General features: G+C 38.3%; 1 long non-coding RNA gene across 1 annotated transcript; it reads right to left on the reverse strand.

Moving 5' to 3' along the window:
* Positions 1 to 5,966: 5,966 nt before the first annotated feature.
* Positions 5,967 to 6,312, reverse strand: LOC127129179 (uncharacterized). Its single transcript, XR_007806203.1, has 3 exons — positions 6,248 to 6,312; positions 6,061 to 6,171; positions 5,967 to 5,988 (listed from the first exon to the last, which is right to left on the reverse strand). It is a non-coding gene; the product is annotated as an uncharacterized LOC127129179 (long non-coding RNA).
* Between the last annotated feature and the right edge of the window lie 11,207 nt (positions 6,313 to 17,519).

A 17,519-nucleotide genomic window follows, 5' to 3' on the forward strand; every position in this document is an offset into this window, starting at 1 on the left:
GATAACAGATGAACCAGACAGAAGAAAAGATGCACAAAAGGGTCCACTAAATAATTAATCAAGAAATAAGGTAAGGATCAAATAAAATCAAGATGAAAGGCCTCTAATACATGGCACGTGAGATGAACAAGGGAGGATCAAAAGATCTCTTCAATTGCCATAAGCAATCCCTAAGTCAAACATCGATCATAGAAAAGTCCACTGAAAATTCAAGTCAACTTAAAAATATCAAATAAATAGCAAATTAATCAAGAAAATTATGAAAAATTAAACTAAATGAGGTGGGGTCAGGACATCATCATCCCCCTAAAAGGTTTCAAAAATAATGAAGATTAGTGTATGAATTAATTAAAATAAGGTAGAAGTCAAACTAAAGGTCAACCAACCAAAATAAATATCAAATAAATAGAAAATGGTGAAATAAAAATCCAAGAAAAGGCCAGGTTGACCATGGGACAGTGGTCAACCCTCATCCCAAAAATCAGAACCTAAAAATAATTTTAAGTCATGAAAATAAAAATCAATAAAAAGTGTATGCTAATATGAACCATTTAGAATTAATAATTAAAATAAAATATTAACATTAAATAAATTTGAAAATAAAAATTAAATAAAATTAAATAAAGCATTAAGAAATATGAAAAATATTTTTTGGGATTTTTATGAATAAAGAAAATATTTTTTATTAGTTAAAATCAAAACAGAATAAAAAATAAGAATTAAAAATGAATATGAAAAGAGGGGGGTGTATTGGCAATTTAATTGAACAGGGAAATATGAAGAAGCGCTCATGGGACAGGCGAAGCGTGAGGTGTGAAAAGCAGGTGGTAAAGGCCCATGACCCACAACAACTTAAATCCAGCGTGTGATAAAAATTAAATAACATTTAATTAAAATAATTCATGTAACTCATGTCAATCGGTCACGTTTGTTTTAAGTCACTACATGACAAAACACGCATGGACAACCCAGATTACACAATGCGCGCATGATCCAACGGTGCTGAAGACGACACATGGTCGTCTTCTTCACCAAAACTTTGCCCTAACTCCATGCACAATAACACACGATAACATGCAGTGAGTTTTTCCAATTTTCAACTCCAAAATGCAAACACGATAGTGCACCAAACATCATGAAATAAAAACCAAAGTTCAAGTATGGAACGAGTAGAATAACATGGTATCTTATTTTAGGAAAAATGGTGACTTAAACATGGTGAAAGGTTGACTGCAAGACACCCACATGACCACAGATATGAGTAGTATAAACTCAGCAACATGAACAATGCCTCATATTGAGGGCTTCAGCAACAAGCATAGCATAATGTTAACATGGAAATCAACATGAAGCAAGCATGGTAATGGCATGGTAAACATGATGAACAAGCATGGAATGAGCATGAAATGAGCAAAGGAATAATCATGGAAATGGAGTAATGAAGGTTACATAGTGGAAGTTAGTCCACTACTTCTTGGTAATGGAGAAGATAGAAGGAAATGTTGTTGCTTTGATGGCTCACTTCAAGAGCTTCAACTTGAGAAATGGAATGAAATACAACCTGACTCTAATGACCTCTTTTCCTTGCCTAGCTCAAAAATCCCCAGCCCCTCTTCAGATTAGGGTTTCAATGCTTAAATATGTGGGTCAATAAATCCTTAATGGGCTCAGAAATGTTTGGTTTTGGTTATGTGCATTTGAAGCAAAAGTGAGGTGGTGTGAGCAAGTTTCTCATTTTGGCAAAAATTGAGTGAGTGGACATAAAAGTGCATGGCCAAATGAGGTAAAAACGTGGGCTGGTCGGTTTTGGTCTGGCTGTAGCATAACTTGGTTTGGCTTGTGCAACATAAAAATCGTCCAAGATGATGACTTTGTGACTATGTATCTTAATGTGAACATGACCAATTGGTAAGACAATGCAAACAGTAGAAAGATTTCATGGAGCTTATCATCTTTCATGTTGAGCACAAATGGAAATTATGAATGCAAGAAGGTGAAAAATGGGCTTAAAGTTCAGGTTTCATCATGCCAAAAGGTTGGGCCAGTTTGGCCTAACATGCTGCCTAGAAATTCAAATCATGATGCCAACTTTAGATGAATGCGTCTCTCAAACCATGGATCCAAATGAGATGATTCCAAAAGGATGTGAAAGAGGACATGGCAAGGTACAATTGTTATGAAGAAAGTATTTTCAAAATATACCTTGAAATGCAAAAAAACTGGCCAAGAAGCCTTGACAAACTTTGAAGATTTTGGGACTTAGAAAATTTTCTAAGTGTCCTAAAAAAATTGTCTCACTTTGACTAAGCATAACTTTCTCAATATTGATCCAAATGGAGCAAACTTTATATCTCTAGAAAGCTTGGAACAAGAGGAACAACTATCATGTTGGAGAAATTTTCAAATGGAGATATTATCTTAATGGAAAATGGGCTTAAAGTGGGTGGAACAACCATGAAAAGTTGCCCTAAATGGAAAGTCAACCATTTCCAAATTAAGTAACTTTTCCAATTCCTCATTAAATGATGAATCCATGATCCAACCTTTACCAAATTTCACATGTAGGCTCCCTTAGGCATGGATTTTGAGATTCCACTCTCAAAATGTCAGGAGTTGACTTTTCTGGCCCCACAGTTGACTTTTCCCAAACTGTCTGATTCCCGATTCCATTGATCAATTGAAGCACTTCTAACTCAAATAAAGAGATGATTTTTTGTATGTAGACCCTTGTGGACATATGGAAGGCCATGGAAAAGAGTTTCACCCAAAGAATCAGAAATAAACTGATTTTATACCAAACCCTAATTTTAGGGCAAAATGATCGGGAACTGATTGCACTGCTTGCCAATGAATCTTTCTGAGATAATTGTGAATCTTTCTAGGCCAAGATGCCTCTCTAATCATGACATGGATGAGCCCCTCTAATTACAACCAAACATTTCCTGTTACAAGTAGCCATGAAACCCTAATTTCTTATTAAATCCATATGCACACTCTGAGAGCTTTGAATCCTCCACTGATGAACTGAGGACCATAATGAGATACTTGGAGCCCCCTGAGACCCTTGAGACTTGTATACTTAAAGAATGAAGTCCAATTCTCAATCTTGCTTTGTGTGGGCTCCTTCTGTTAATGAGTGATCAATCAAATCCTGATTTCCCAAGTCACCAATGCAGTATGCAATGAGTATGACCTAGTATGGTGCTAATGAAATGTGAAACAAAATCCCATTCTTCCAGGAAAAAAAGAAGGGTAAATTTTGGGGTATTACAATTGTCCCTATTCAATCAACTGGAGCCCCGAAAGGAAGATAGCAACGACTTTCGCACTTTCGAGGTATCAAGGGATTGAATACAATAAACGCCTGTCAGAATCGAAGAAGAGGTGGTCTTGAAAAAAAGAATCCGTCTGGTACGGTGAGAGTCGGTCTGAACACCGAAAAAGAGAATGTTAGCCTGAATACCAAAATAAATGGTAACACATAAATAACCATGGCCTGAATGCCGCTCATCAGTCTGAATATTGGAAATGACTTCGATGTGTACATCGGAAGACACTAGATTATCAAACATTGGTCTGAACACCGGGAAATTGGCATGAGCGCCACTTCGGTCTGAATACCGGAAAACTGGCTTGAATGCCACTTCGGTCTGAATACCGGAAAACTGGCCTGAATGCACTTCGGTCTGAATACTGGAAATTGGCCTGAATGCCACTTCGGTCTGAATACCAGAAACCCTTCCTGAATGCCACAAGTTGCATCGACCTGAATGTCGGAAACTTCTTCGATCTGAACATCGGAAAACTGGCCTGAATGCCACTTCGGTCTGAATACCGAAAAACTGGTCTGAATGCCACAAGTTGCATCGACCTGAACGTCGGAAACTTCTTCGATCTGAACATTGGAAAACTGGCCTGAATGCCACTTCGGTCTGAATACCGAAAAACTTTCATGCTTGTCAGTATCGGCAGAAATAGGGAAAATGATAATTGAGGCGGCACGTGGGCCAACGACCCCTGCTGAGAATAATAAGGATGAGTCATGAACAAACTTCAATTTGAGTACTGGAAACAAACTTCTGGTTTATCGCTTGGGATACCGAGAATGTCTTATGCTTCACATGCGTATGTTTGAATTTTTCAATTGCGTAATGCTCCATGAAAATGGAAATGCTACGCGATTTGGGAGGATGCAATGCAATATGATTCTATATGCAGGGATGCAAAATACTAGGTTCGAGAGAACGCCAAGCCGGGGCAAGGAATTCTGCTGGGGAAATGACCACAATCTTCTGGACCCTGGCAATGTTGTTGGAGATACACAACACAATGAACTCTATGCGGAATTGACCGTCCATGCGGTGTTCTAGCAATAACAAAATACCGAAACTCTGACTGGGGAGAGAATGGCATTGAAAGCCTGCTGCTGAGGAAAGCGACAGTGGTTCTGGAGACCACAATCTTCGAGAGAGAGAGACGACTCGGCAGGGGAAGCAAACTCCGATACGGTACCAAGATTCTGCTTCAAGGAAAGAGACCATGGGTCTAGCGTCGAGATCATCGATCTGGCATTGAACTCTGGGGAGCAGCCACTTCTGCTGGGAAGATACAGTCTAACACTGTTAACTTTGCTGGGGATATACAGTTTGGCACTATCGACTCTACTAGGGAGTGTATATTCTGAAACAAATGCTTAGGGAAGTGCAATAGTGAGAAACTATTGGGGATTGAAGAATCCAATGCTTGGATCAGCTCTGCAAGGATAAGATACCACACTACGCCAAACAAGACCTTAGACAGCGCTTTTTTTAGCCTTAGACAGCGCTTTAAAGCGCTGTCTAAACCTCCGCTGCTAAAGGTTTAGACAGCGCTTTTTTAAATCTTAAGAGCGCTGTCTAAGCCCCCCCCCCTTAGACAGCGCTTTGGCCAAAAGCGCTTTCTAAGACCCTCCTATTTTAATTTTTTTAGGTATACCTTAGACAGCGCTTTTGGCCAAAGCGCTGTCTAAAGGGGGGGGGGGCTTAGACAGCGCTTTTCAAAAAGCGCTGTCTAAGCCCCCCTATTTTAATTTTTTTAGGTATACCTTAGACAGCGCTTTAGGCAAAAGCACTGTCTAAAGGGGGGGGCTTAGACAGCGCTTTTCAAAAAGCGCTGTCTAAGCCCCCCCCCCTTAGACAGCGCTTTTGCCTAAAGCGCTTTCTAATCCCCCCCTTAGACAGCGCTTTTTACAAAAGCGCTGTCTAATGTATACGAAAATTTTTGAAGCTTTTGTTTTAAACCACATTTTTTCCAGGTTTATAAACCAGAATTTCTACCTGTTTTCAACCAGATTTTGACACACGGTTATCACATTTTATACATGCCATTTTGGCCTTTTTTCTACCAATTTTTGGCTAACAAATATATATATATACCAATTCAAACCAATTTTGCCTTAAATGTATCAAAATATATATAAATTTATGTACACATTTACAAGTCATTACATATACTACAAATGTACACATTAATTACACAAATTTATGAAAAAACTTTGAGCTCTATCATGAATTGACACCACTCCTCTTTGATTTCGTCCACTTGATCCTTTGTATAAAATGCACACTTGAATTCCTCAAAGTACTACATAATAATATAACATATTTTGAATTAATTCCAACTATTTAATTATATGAGATATGTGTAAATATAAAAATAACTCATAAGTTAGAAATACATACATCGGTGGGAATCACTAATCGGCCCAAAGCAAGAGTATCTCGCATAAACCTCAACACGAAATACCCGCAATCTATTTGATTACGTTGTTGAGGACACTACATGAAAAAAAAATATGGATTATAAATCCTAAGTTTTATCAAGTGTCATCACTAATATAATAAAAAATGTGGTAATTAAAAATATACCGCCACTTTAATCCATGTAATGCAGTTGGCGCCCCTCCTTGAGGTTTGGATATCTCGTTGGGCCTGAAAAGCTTGTAGGACGCTAATAAAATAAAAATGAAGCAATTAGAACAATTCACATAAACTAAGAAAATTTTTGAACATTCTCACTTACGTGTCAATTAGGACCTTCATATCCGGGTATGTTGTCCAATCATTTCCTAACGAGTCAAGATAATACACAATTTCTCGGATAGGATTGATTGCGAGCAACAACCAATGTCCACTGTAATGATTAGGCAAATGTTAGATGGTAACTTGGAAAATAATTATAATAGATGAATTTAGAATGAAATGCTAACCCGGTATTAAACGGTATAAAAAACAACTTCTCCGCATCTTTATTGTCCATGAGGATCCGAAGAACATACTCCGTCACGGTATGCGGTCTACTTAAGATTAAACCTAAGTTGACGGTCGCGGGTGCTAAGAATCCGAATGACTTGTCCAAATCATTGGGGCGCATCAATTTGTCATACAAAAACCTAATATAAAAACATCATTAACACCTCTTTTGAAACATAAAGTAAACCGGATTAACATAAAGTAAACATCATTAACATAAGTTGTTTAATTAATAAAACAAAGTAGACCGGATTTACCTAATATATGTATTGACAACGTTGACGCCGATTTCTTCATGACCAAAAACTTGCATGAAGTCTTCATTACCAATCATTTGGTCGTAATCAAAGCCGAAAATCCCTACCTCCATATGTACATTCCGAACACCTCCGGTCGGTATATCGGTCATCTCTAGAAATGTCCTGAGGCACGACCTATACTTGGTGGTAGGTTTTTTCCTAGCTACGGTCTTCTTAGCACCAGAACTTTTTATCCGTGCGGAGGTGTTGCTAACCTCCTTTTTTTGTTGTGCGGAGGCATTTCTAACCTCATTTTCTTTTGATTTGGATTTTGTGGGAGTCTATTTAACATAACCAAGGAAAATATGTAAGTAAAATTTTAAGCATAAATTTTAAACTTTGAATATACACATTAAAGTTAACATAAGTTTTAAGCATACCTCATATCCTACGCATATGAGGTTTGTCGGCCATGCAACAAACGAACCTACTGCTTCGTGCACCGTTGTTGCATCCGAATCATCGCTAGGATATGGTAATGCTGCATTCGGCTCAACTGCAATATCAACTGATACCTTCAAACATCCAGCAGGGAGCTCTCTAGTGTGGAGTAATACTCCGCTAACGTTATGCACTTTTCCCTTGCCAACCATCCGATAGTATGGTGACGACAAATACAGCTGACAATGGGAAATGCCCTAAAACCAATAATAACAAGAAATCGTTAATGTGTATATATGTCAAATACATAATTTAAGCAAATAGTTCAATTTAAGACAATTATATGTAATTACCTCTGGAATGTTCGGCTGAAAGGTACAGTTGATACTGTTTCTGTCCGAAGCATCTTTGTATACCGTTGAGGTGCTAGCCTCTCTTTCTCTCCTCAATGCATCAAGCTCAGCTTGCATGGCTTCCAATCTTGCATGAAGCTCCCGATTACTAGGAGCCTTTCCTTTTTTAACACTGAGGGAGGTCGGAGTGACTCCAAATCCCTTACCCCTCACCCGACCAGAATACTCAGGGACATCTAATGCCCGACTAAGTATGCTCTTAGTATCATCGGGAGATAGAGACTGAGATAGCTCCTCCTGAAAAATCAGATGAATACCGTATACTTGTCAAATATTTGTGTATAAAAATGTTATACAATTAATGAAAAAATGTTATACTTACACATTTCTGGTATACGTTTAAAACTTCTTCTTGAGGAACTTCAGATTTGCCCACACGGGCTTCCTTCCACAAAACATGTGCAGGAAAAGATGTTTCTGAACTTTCCTCCTTCTGCAGCTACACATTAAGTCATACAATTTGATCAGATAAAACTAATATATGATGAACAAATTTGTTTTCGCAATTTATAAATACTTACCATGGATTGTTCTAAGCGTCCATATCCGACACGTCCTTTTCGGTACGGATATGCGGGACTTGATGCTCTTTCCCGATTTGTAGCACTTATTCTTTGAAAAGTCGGGTCTTGTCTTTTGGATTTGAAAGCTTCCCATTCTTCAGCCGATATCAAACTTTCATATTTTCTAGGAAGCTCCGCATCCACAAAATTACCATCCGCATCCTTAAGGAACTTGGATGATAAAAATGTCCGAAACCCTCTAAGAAGCTTTCCGGCCAATTTCATACAAAACCCTCTTCTTTCTTCTTCGATGTTAAAACATCGCTAAGAAAAACATACAGATTGATAGTTAGTATCGGTAATTGAAAAAACATAATTGATACCGTATAATTAAGGGCCAAATGATTGTACCTTTATCTCACTCCAAATTTTTTCTTTGGACTCTTTCAACTCTTTATTTCTCCAATCATCACATGTAATGGGAATTTCATTCCTTACTAGTGCACCGATGAAACTAGTTAAGGTATGCCCATTAGGTTCTATAAGTTGTCCCTGGTTGTTCCAAGAGACATCTAGTATGACGCCTCGAGATCTTCCTTGGACCACCCTTCGCATTACTGTGATGCCTCTTCGAATATCTTCTTCCGCGGATACTTTACTAACTTCCTCATGTTGGTCATCAGCCATGTCTAACCTGTAATAAACCAAGGAAACCATCAAATATCAAATATAACTTATAATCAAAGCAATTGAAAACAAAAAAATAAAGAAATCATGCATTATCAGATATAACTTATAATCAAAGCAATTGAAAACAAAAATATAATGAAATCATGCATTATCACATATAACTTATAATCAAAACAAATGAAAAAAAAAATAAAGAAACCATAGATAATTTACCTAAGTCACTAACATCTCTTTCTTTTCTTTGTTGGAATATTAATCACTTGTTTCTTAGCAATGCGTACGGATGAATTGATCCAAATTCCCTCATTATGATCGTTTCTTATATATGACTCATCCGGTATAAGATCCTCAACTTCATCATTTCTATTCAACTCATTCCGTCTAATGCATGACTCATTCTCAACATCAATATCACATTGATCGACACCGCTATCATCAGTCACTTTGTTAGAGAAAAGCACTATAGACCATTTTGTACTCTTCGGGCCATTCACATAGAACACTTGTTTAGCTTGAGATGCTAGAATAAAAGGTTCATCTTTGTACCCCACCCTAGTAAGATCAACTTGAAAAAATCCAGACTTATCCATTCGTATGCCACTACTATTCACCCACTTGCAACCAAAGATGGGAATCTGAAACTTCTCGTAATCAAACACCCAAATGTGCTCAATAACTCCAAAATATGACAAATTTTCATATTTGGGGTTTAAGTCCTTCATACTTGATATATGCATTGCTTCAGCTAGCACGGTGACACCACTATTTTGCATAGTACTCTTATCATCTTGTTCTTTGGTATAAAATGTGTATCCATTAATTGAATATGCGCTATGAGAAAACACATGCAAACTTGGACCATATGCCAAACATCTCAACATTTCTGTTACCGAAGAAGGATCTGAAGAGCGCTTCAAATAAATATGATCCTTCAACCATTGTATGAAACTTTGATTGTGCTCTATAACTATCCAATTTTCATTTCTGTTCGGATTTAACCTTCGGAGTACATCCTTGTGCATTTCAACATATGGCTCAACCTCATTATTATTGTGCAGAACATACAAATGAACTTGATCCCGTTCATCCCTTGATATTGTCACAATTTTATTCCCAATTAATTTTTTACCTTCCATTTTGTCGAAAATCTGAGCTCTGGGGAGTCCAATCGATTGAACGTTAGACAAATATTCAGTACAAAACTCAATAGCTTCTTCAACAATGTATCGTTCAACAATACAACCCTCTGGTCGACTTCGGGATTTCACGTACCCTTTTAATATTTTCATATACCGTTCAGCAGGGTACATCCATCTCATATAAGCTGGTCCACACAACTGTGTCTCTTTCACAAGATGAACAACTAAATGAACCATTATGTCAAAAAAAGACGGAGGAAAATACATTTCAAGCTCACACAAGGTAATTACAATCTCTTTTTGTAGTGTTGGTAAGATCTCGGGATCGATCACCTTACTACAAATTGACCTAAAGAAAAAACACAATTTAGTTATGGCACTTCTTACTTTTTCTGGCAAAATAGAACGTATACCTATCGGTAGAAAATGTTCCATTATAACATGGCAATCATGTGTCTTCAAATTCTTCAACTTGAGGTCTTTCATAGAAACAAGTCTTCTGATATCAGATGAGTATCCTTCTGGAACCTTAACTTCACTCAGAGACTTACACAAAAAAATTTTCTCCTTTCTAGATAAAGTAAAAGCAGCAGGTGGTAGATATGTTCGTCTTCCTTTCTTCACGGGTGCTAATTCAGTTCTCATTCCCATTTTTAACATGTCCTCCCTTGCTTTAAGGCCATCCTTAGGCTTGCCTTTTATATTGAGTAATGTACCGATAACACTTTCAAATACGTTTTTTTCAATATGCATAACATCGAGAAAATGTCTCACGTACAAAGACTTCCAATATGGCAATTCAAAAAATATCGACCTTTTCTTCCACCCACCTTTCACAATCTTATGTGCAAAAGGCTTGCCAAACTCAGTACGCACATCTTTCACCTTTTCAAAAACTTGTTCACCTGACAATGCGGGTGGAGCTCTACGATGTTCGGTGTCTCCATTGAATGCTTTTCTCCACCCACGGTAGTGATGTTTAGAATGTAAGAATCTACGATGATCGAGAAACACATTCTTCTGGCAAAGTTCCAATCGAATCGTATCGGTTCCGTCTTCACAAGCAGGACACGCACGTTGACCTTTAATGCTATACCCAGATAGATTCCCGTATGCTGGAAAATCATTAATTGTGCCAAACAACATCGCCCTCAAATTGAAACTTTCTTTCCTATATCCATCATAAACCTCCACACCGTTCTCCCACAAAATCTTTAAATCTTCGATCAGAGGTGTCAAGTATACGTCTATGTCATTCCCTGGTTGTTTAGGCCCAGAGATTAACATAGATAACATCATGTACTTACGCTTCATACATAGCCACGGAGGTAGGTTATAAATCATAAGAATCACAGGCCATGTGGTATGTGAGATACTTTGAAGACCATGTGGGTTCATTCCATCAGTAGATAATACCAATCGAAGGTTTCTTGCTTCTGATCCAAACTCAGGATAATCATTATCAATCTTCGACCACTGTGGTGAATCAGCCGGATGCCGATACATTCCATCAATAATTCTTTCATCTGCATGCCAAGTAAGATGTCTTGCATCGGTTTCACTACGAAACATGCGCCTAAATCTCGGAATTATCGGAAAATACCATAAGACTTTTGCGGGAGATAATCTTTTCTTATATCGAGACAAACCGCATTTAGGGCACTCAGTTAACATTGCATATTCGTTACGAAACAAAATGCAATCGTTAGGACAAGCATGTATCTTATCATAGCTCATGCCAATAGAGCACAACATTTTTTTTGCCTCATAGGTTCGATTAGGAAGAACATTATCATCCGGTAGCATTTCTCTCATAAGGGCCAACAACTCTGTGAAACTTTTATCCGACCATCCATATCCCGCCTTTAAGTTGTACAACTTTAATACCGCAGAAAGTCTTGAGAATTTAGTGCAACCTTTGTACAACGGTTTCTCTGCATCGCTTACCATCCTCTCAAACATTTCAGGACAATCATGAAGATCTTCTTCCAGTGCTTCTACAATCTCTTCAACTCAATCACAATCGTATGTTTCCGTGTCTTTGTCGTATGAAGCATAGGTCGTATTACTTTTTCCACTCGATTCAACATTCTCGTTAATTTTCTCACCATGAAATATCCAACACTGATAACTTTGATCAATTCCATGCCTCAGCAAATGCGATTTCAATCCATGTGCGTCAACCTTACCAATATAACAACAACGCAAGCAAGGACAATGCATTCGTCTGGGGTTTTCAGCGTGTTGAACAGCATACTTAACGAATTCCAAAACCCCACTCTCGTACTCTTTGGTCATTCGATCGACACAGATCCATGTTTTATCCATGGTTTTCCTACTTATTAAAGTAAACAATTAATCCAGACGAAAATACATAACTAAGGTAGTATCTTTGAATATCCTAACAATTATAAGCTTTAATTCATTTTAAACTTCAAAAACCTATACATAACCAATGTTAATATAAACTTCAATAACGTATCCGATACGCCAATATACCAACTTTAATTACCTCATCACTTTCATTTTTTATATTACAAGAATCAAACTTTTTCTATTACAATATACCTATAACTATACCTATAACTATATTAGAGTTCGTTCAATCATTTTATGGGAGAAATCTTGTTCCTTTAGAATGAAAGTGAGATGAACAACACTTTCACAGTTAAAAAGAAAAAAAACTACCTATTCAATCTTCAAGTATAATCACTAAGGAAACATGAAGTTTGAACAATATTGAACATCTAAATCCAAGCCTAGTCATGACAGCCCCAACATGCAATGCATTTCAAAATTCATCATGCATACCAAGCAAGTATAAAGAAAATCAAATTGCATACACATATACATACACAACTCAATATACATACATACACAAACTAACAACTCCCAAATCACCAACTATCATTAAACATTGCATTTGTAACACCAACAACTAACCGATTAGCATAGCATTTTCAACAAACAGTTAACCATAATAAAATTAGAATTAATTCAATTAACATCAACATTCAAAATCAATAAACCAACCATATTCCATAGTAGTTTCAATGAACATTCAAATTGATTTCAAAGCATCATTAACTTTAGCATATCATTGCAACGTCCATCAACACAATAATGATTTCTAACTTCCATACTAACCTCAACTAACATGATCAATGGACTTCTAACTCATGTCACCTCTAATTACTAACAGCTTATTAACTAACCTTTTTCATAACACATTTTCCTAACTGTTTTGACTACTAATCTAACTCTCCTAACAGAATTAGTCTTCAAAGGGCATATGACTCTCAAGTTTTAAGAGTATCAATGAAGATAGGATGTAGTTCATTGAATATGCCAAACCTAAAGAACTTAAGTCCACAAGTCAAACACACCAGTTCTGTTCATTGAATATGCGCTTTAAAATTTACATGGTACTCATAGAATCACCCTAGCTCAGAAAAAACACATAAACACAAGAAAAACAATAAAAAAGAAAAAGAAGTATCTTGAAACATACCAGTTCTGTTCGCTTGGAATCGATGCCCGGTATTATATGTGCTTCAACAGTTTCGTCAAACTTTGCCTTGGCGTTGGCCTGAACAATATATAATGATATTAAATGATACAGTAAGCAATGGAACATTGCAGGTAAAACAGGAACAGTGTAATTGTGTCCAGTATCTTACTCAATCAAGAATACAGTACACACAAAAAATCAAGAATACAGTACACACAAAAAAATTTGGGAATATCGGCACGGCTGAGATTGTTGAGATGAGGAGTGCGGTGGCGGAAACGGTGGAGGTTCGGAGGTGAGAGGCGAGTGCGGCGGTCGCTTGTTTGGGTGACGGCGGAGGGACCCTCGAAGGCGGAAAATAGGGTTTTCGAAAGTTGAAGGAAAATGGGGATGTCGTGTTTTGGGTGTCTGAGAGGTGAGTGAAGAAGAGGGAAAACAAAAAGACTGAGAACGAAAATAGAATCCTGAAATTTTATTTTAATAAGACCTTAGACAGCGCTTTTGTGGAAAGCGCTTTCTAAGGTATGCCTAAGACAGCGCTTTCCAAAAGCGCTTTCTAAACCCCCCCTTAGACAGCGCTTTTGGTTTTAATTTTTTTTTTAATTTAAAGACTTTAGACAACGCTTTACCAAAAGCGCTGTCTAAAGTCTATATTTATAAGCGCTTTCTAAAAGCGCTGTCTAAGGGGGGGTCTTAGACAGCGCTTTTAGAAAGCGCTGTCTAAGACCCCCCCTTAGACAGCGCTTTTATTATTTTCTTGGAACATTTTCCGTGTTTGTTTTTAATTTTAACCTTAGACAGCGCTTTCTTTTAAAAGCGCTGTCTAAGATGCGCTGTTAAAAGTCATTTTTGGCGTAGTGCCAACTACCAACTGTTGAGGAAAAACATCCGTGATCATCTGTCGGGAACCTTAAGGAACTGCCCCGAGTGTACCTGTTCTGAATAGACGATCTAAAGCACTTAAAATTTACAACAATTTTAAATGTTCATTAAGCATGTACCTGTAAAGCTCTTATGTTTCATGATGCAATGTTTATCAAAAATTCGGACGTCATTTTTGCAAACAAAACAGTAAAATGAAAATGAAAACAGAGATATACTGAATAACATGATTTTATTGATTGAATGGCCTTTGAATAGGCATTTACATCAGGAAGCAATCCATGGAAAGAGGTAATCGCACAAAATATAAAAACAGAAATTAATCTAATGGCAATGTGAAATGGATTTCTATCGGGTTCCAATTCTGCTATGACTCGCTCGTCTTCAAGATCCTCCAAATGATTAGCTTTCTGAAAAAAGGTGATTGGACTGTTTCCTATCCTTCGGAAGTTTTCGGTTATCGACACGAGATGAGATTCAGAACTACTCAGAACGCAGTCATTCGCTTAATCCCTAACTTTTGCCTGGATCGCCCTTTCGGGTTTTCAATCCACCGGGATACCCATTTTTGCCTAAGTTGCCTTTTCAGGTTTTCAACTTACCTGGTGTACAATCTTTTCATTTTTAATCCCTAACTTTTGCCCGAACCTTTTTTCATTTTCTTGGTTCGCCGGGATGCCCATTTTTTGCCTGGACTATTCTTTTTATTGTCCAGCGGGTCTATTTTATGCGAAGTATTTTTTAACTGCGTCTGAGTTCACAGGGGAAGTGAAGTCTTCACCATCCATAGTTGCAAGCATTAAGGTTCCACCATCAAAAATCTTGGTGACAATATATGGTCCATCATAGTTAGGAGTCCACTTGCCCCTGTGATCTGTCTGAGGAGGAAGGATCCTTTTCAACACTAAATCTCCGACTTGGAAGCAACGAGGACGCACTTTCTGATCAAAGGCTCTCTTCATCCGACTTTGATACAACTGTCCATGACAAATGGCTTACATCCGCTTCTCTTCTATAAGACTCAACTCATTGAACCTTGTCCGAATTCATTTAGCTTCGTCTAACTTGACATCCAGCAGGACTCTTAGAGAAGGAATCTCCACTTCAACAGGTAGGACTGCTTCCATACCATACACAAGGGAGTAAGGGGTTGCCTCGGTCGACGTACGTACTGAAGTACGATACCCATGCAAGGCGAAGGGTAGCATCTCATGCCAATCTCTGTACGTAACGACCATCTTCTGCACAATCTTCTTTACGTTCTTATTTGCTGCCTCAACAGCACCGTTCATCTTAGGACGATAAGGGGAAGAATTGTGATGCTAAATATTGAAGTTCTTGCATAACTCCTTCATCATTTTGTTATTGAGATTAGAACCATTATCAGTAATGATTCTTTCGGGAACCATTATCGTCTTTGTTCAAGCAGAAACCGCCTGCCAATCTTCTCAAAGTCTTTCTATCATTGTTGGATGCTTCTGCAGGGTACTCCTGATTCTTCAGAAAGCACTTGATGTCGTGATACCAGGGCTTGTCATCAACCATCAGTTCAGCAGCAAACACATACGCGGCCCTATCAAGGCGCATAACATCGATCCGGGGAGCATAGTTCCACCGAGTCACTTTGATCATGGAGGATAGAGTAGAAAGAGCATCTGCCATCTGGTTCTCATCACGAGGTATATGATACAGCTTTATTGTTGTGAAGAAAGTCAACAGTCTTCTCGTGTAATCTCTGTAGGGGACCAGATTAGGCTGGAGAGTATTCCAATCACCATTCACTTGATTGATCACTAGAGCTGAATCTCCGAAGATGTCCAGAGTCTTGATTCTCAAATCAATGACTTGCTCAATACCCAGGATACAGGCTTCATACTCAGCTTCATTATTGGTGCACTCGAAAGTCAGGCGAGCGGTGAAAGGCATGTGGGCACCTTTCGAAGTGGTAATGACAGCACCAATTCCACTTCCTTTGGCCTTGACGGCCCCATCAAACAATAAAGTCCACTTTTCATTTGGATCAGGTCCCTCCTCAACAACTGGCTCTTCACAGTCTTTCATCTTGAGGAACATGATGTCTTCATCTGGGAAATCAAACTTCATCGGCTCATAATCATCAATCGGCTGCTGAGCAAGATCGTCTGACAGAATACTCCCCTTGATGGCTTTCTGGGATGTATACTGGATGTCGTACTCTGTCAGTACCATTTGCCAACGAGCAACCCTTCCGGTGAGAGCTGGCTTCTCCAATATATACTTGACTGGATCCATCTTGGAGATCAGTAAGGTTGTGTGAGTCAGCATGTATTGTCTCAATCGCTTAGCAGCCCATGCAAGTGCACAACATGTCTTTTCAAGCATTGAGTATCTCGACTCGCAGTCTGTGAATTTTTTACTCAGGTAGTAGATGGCATGCTCTTTCCTACCTGACTTGTCGTGTTGACCAAGAACACAACCCATGGAATTGTCAAGTACTGTCAAATACATAATCAGCGGTTTCCCTGGGACTGGAGGCATAAGGATTGAAGGATTCTTCAAATACTCTTTTATCTTCTCGAAATCCCTTTGGAAATCATCATTCCACCTGATAGCCTGATCTTTTCTTAACAATTTGAAAATTGGCTCACGCGTGGCTGTTAGGTGAGAGATGAACCTTGCAATGTAGTTCAACCTCCCTAAGAAACCACAAACTTGTTTTTCTGTTCTCGGCTCAGGTATTTCTTGTATCTCTTTCACTTTTCCAGGATCCACCTCAATCCCTTTTTCGCTAACAATAAAACCCAACAGCTTTCCAGATCTCACCCTGAAAGTACACTTGTTTGGATTAAGCCTTAGCTTGAATTTCCTCAAAAGTTCAAACAGTTTCTGCAGATTCACCAAATGTTCTTCTTCCATCTGAGACTTGGAAATCATATCATCAACATAAACATCGATTTCATGATGAATCATATCATGGAAAAGAGTCACCATAGCTCGTTGATATGTTGCCCCAGCATTTTTTCAGACCAAACGGCATCACCTTGTAGCAGAAGGTGCCCCGTGGGGTTATGAAAGTTGTCTTCTCCATGTCTTCTGGTGCCATCTTAATTTGATTATAGCTAGAAAAGCCATCCATGAAAGAGAATACCGAGAACTGAGCCGTGTTATCCACCAAAACATCGATGTGAGGTAATGGGAAATCATCTTTAGGACTAGCTCTGTTCAGATCCTGGTAGTCAACACACATACGTACCTTCCCATCCTTCTTAGGTACTGGGACGATATTTGCAACCCATGGCGGATAATTTGTAACTGCTAGAAACTCTGCGTCCAACTGTTTTTGCACTTCTTTCTTTATCTTGACATCCATCTCTGGTCTTGTTCTTCTGAGCTTCTGCTTGACCGAAGGACAATCCTCTTTGAGAGGCAAAC

The sequence above is a fragment of the Lathyrus oleraceus genome, chromosome 3, assembly GCF_024323335.1.
Source record: "Lathyrus oleraceus cultivar Zhongwan6 chromosome 3, CAAS_Psat_ZW6_1.0, whole genome shotgun sequence".
Classification (NCBI taxonomy): domain Eukaryota; kingdom Viridiplantae; phylum Streptophyta; class Magnoliopsida; order Fabales; family Fabaceae; genus Lathyrus; species Lathyrus oleraceus.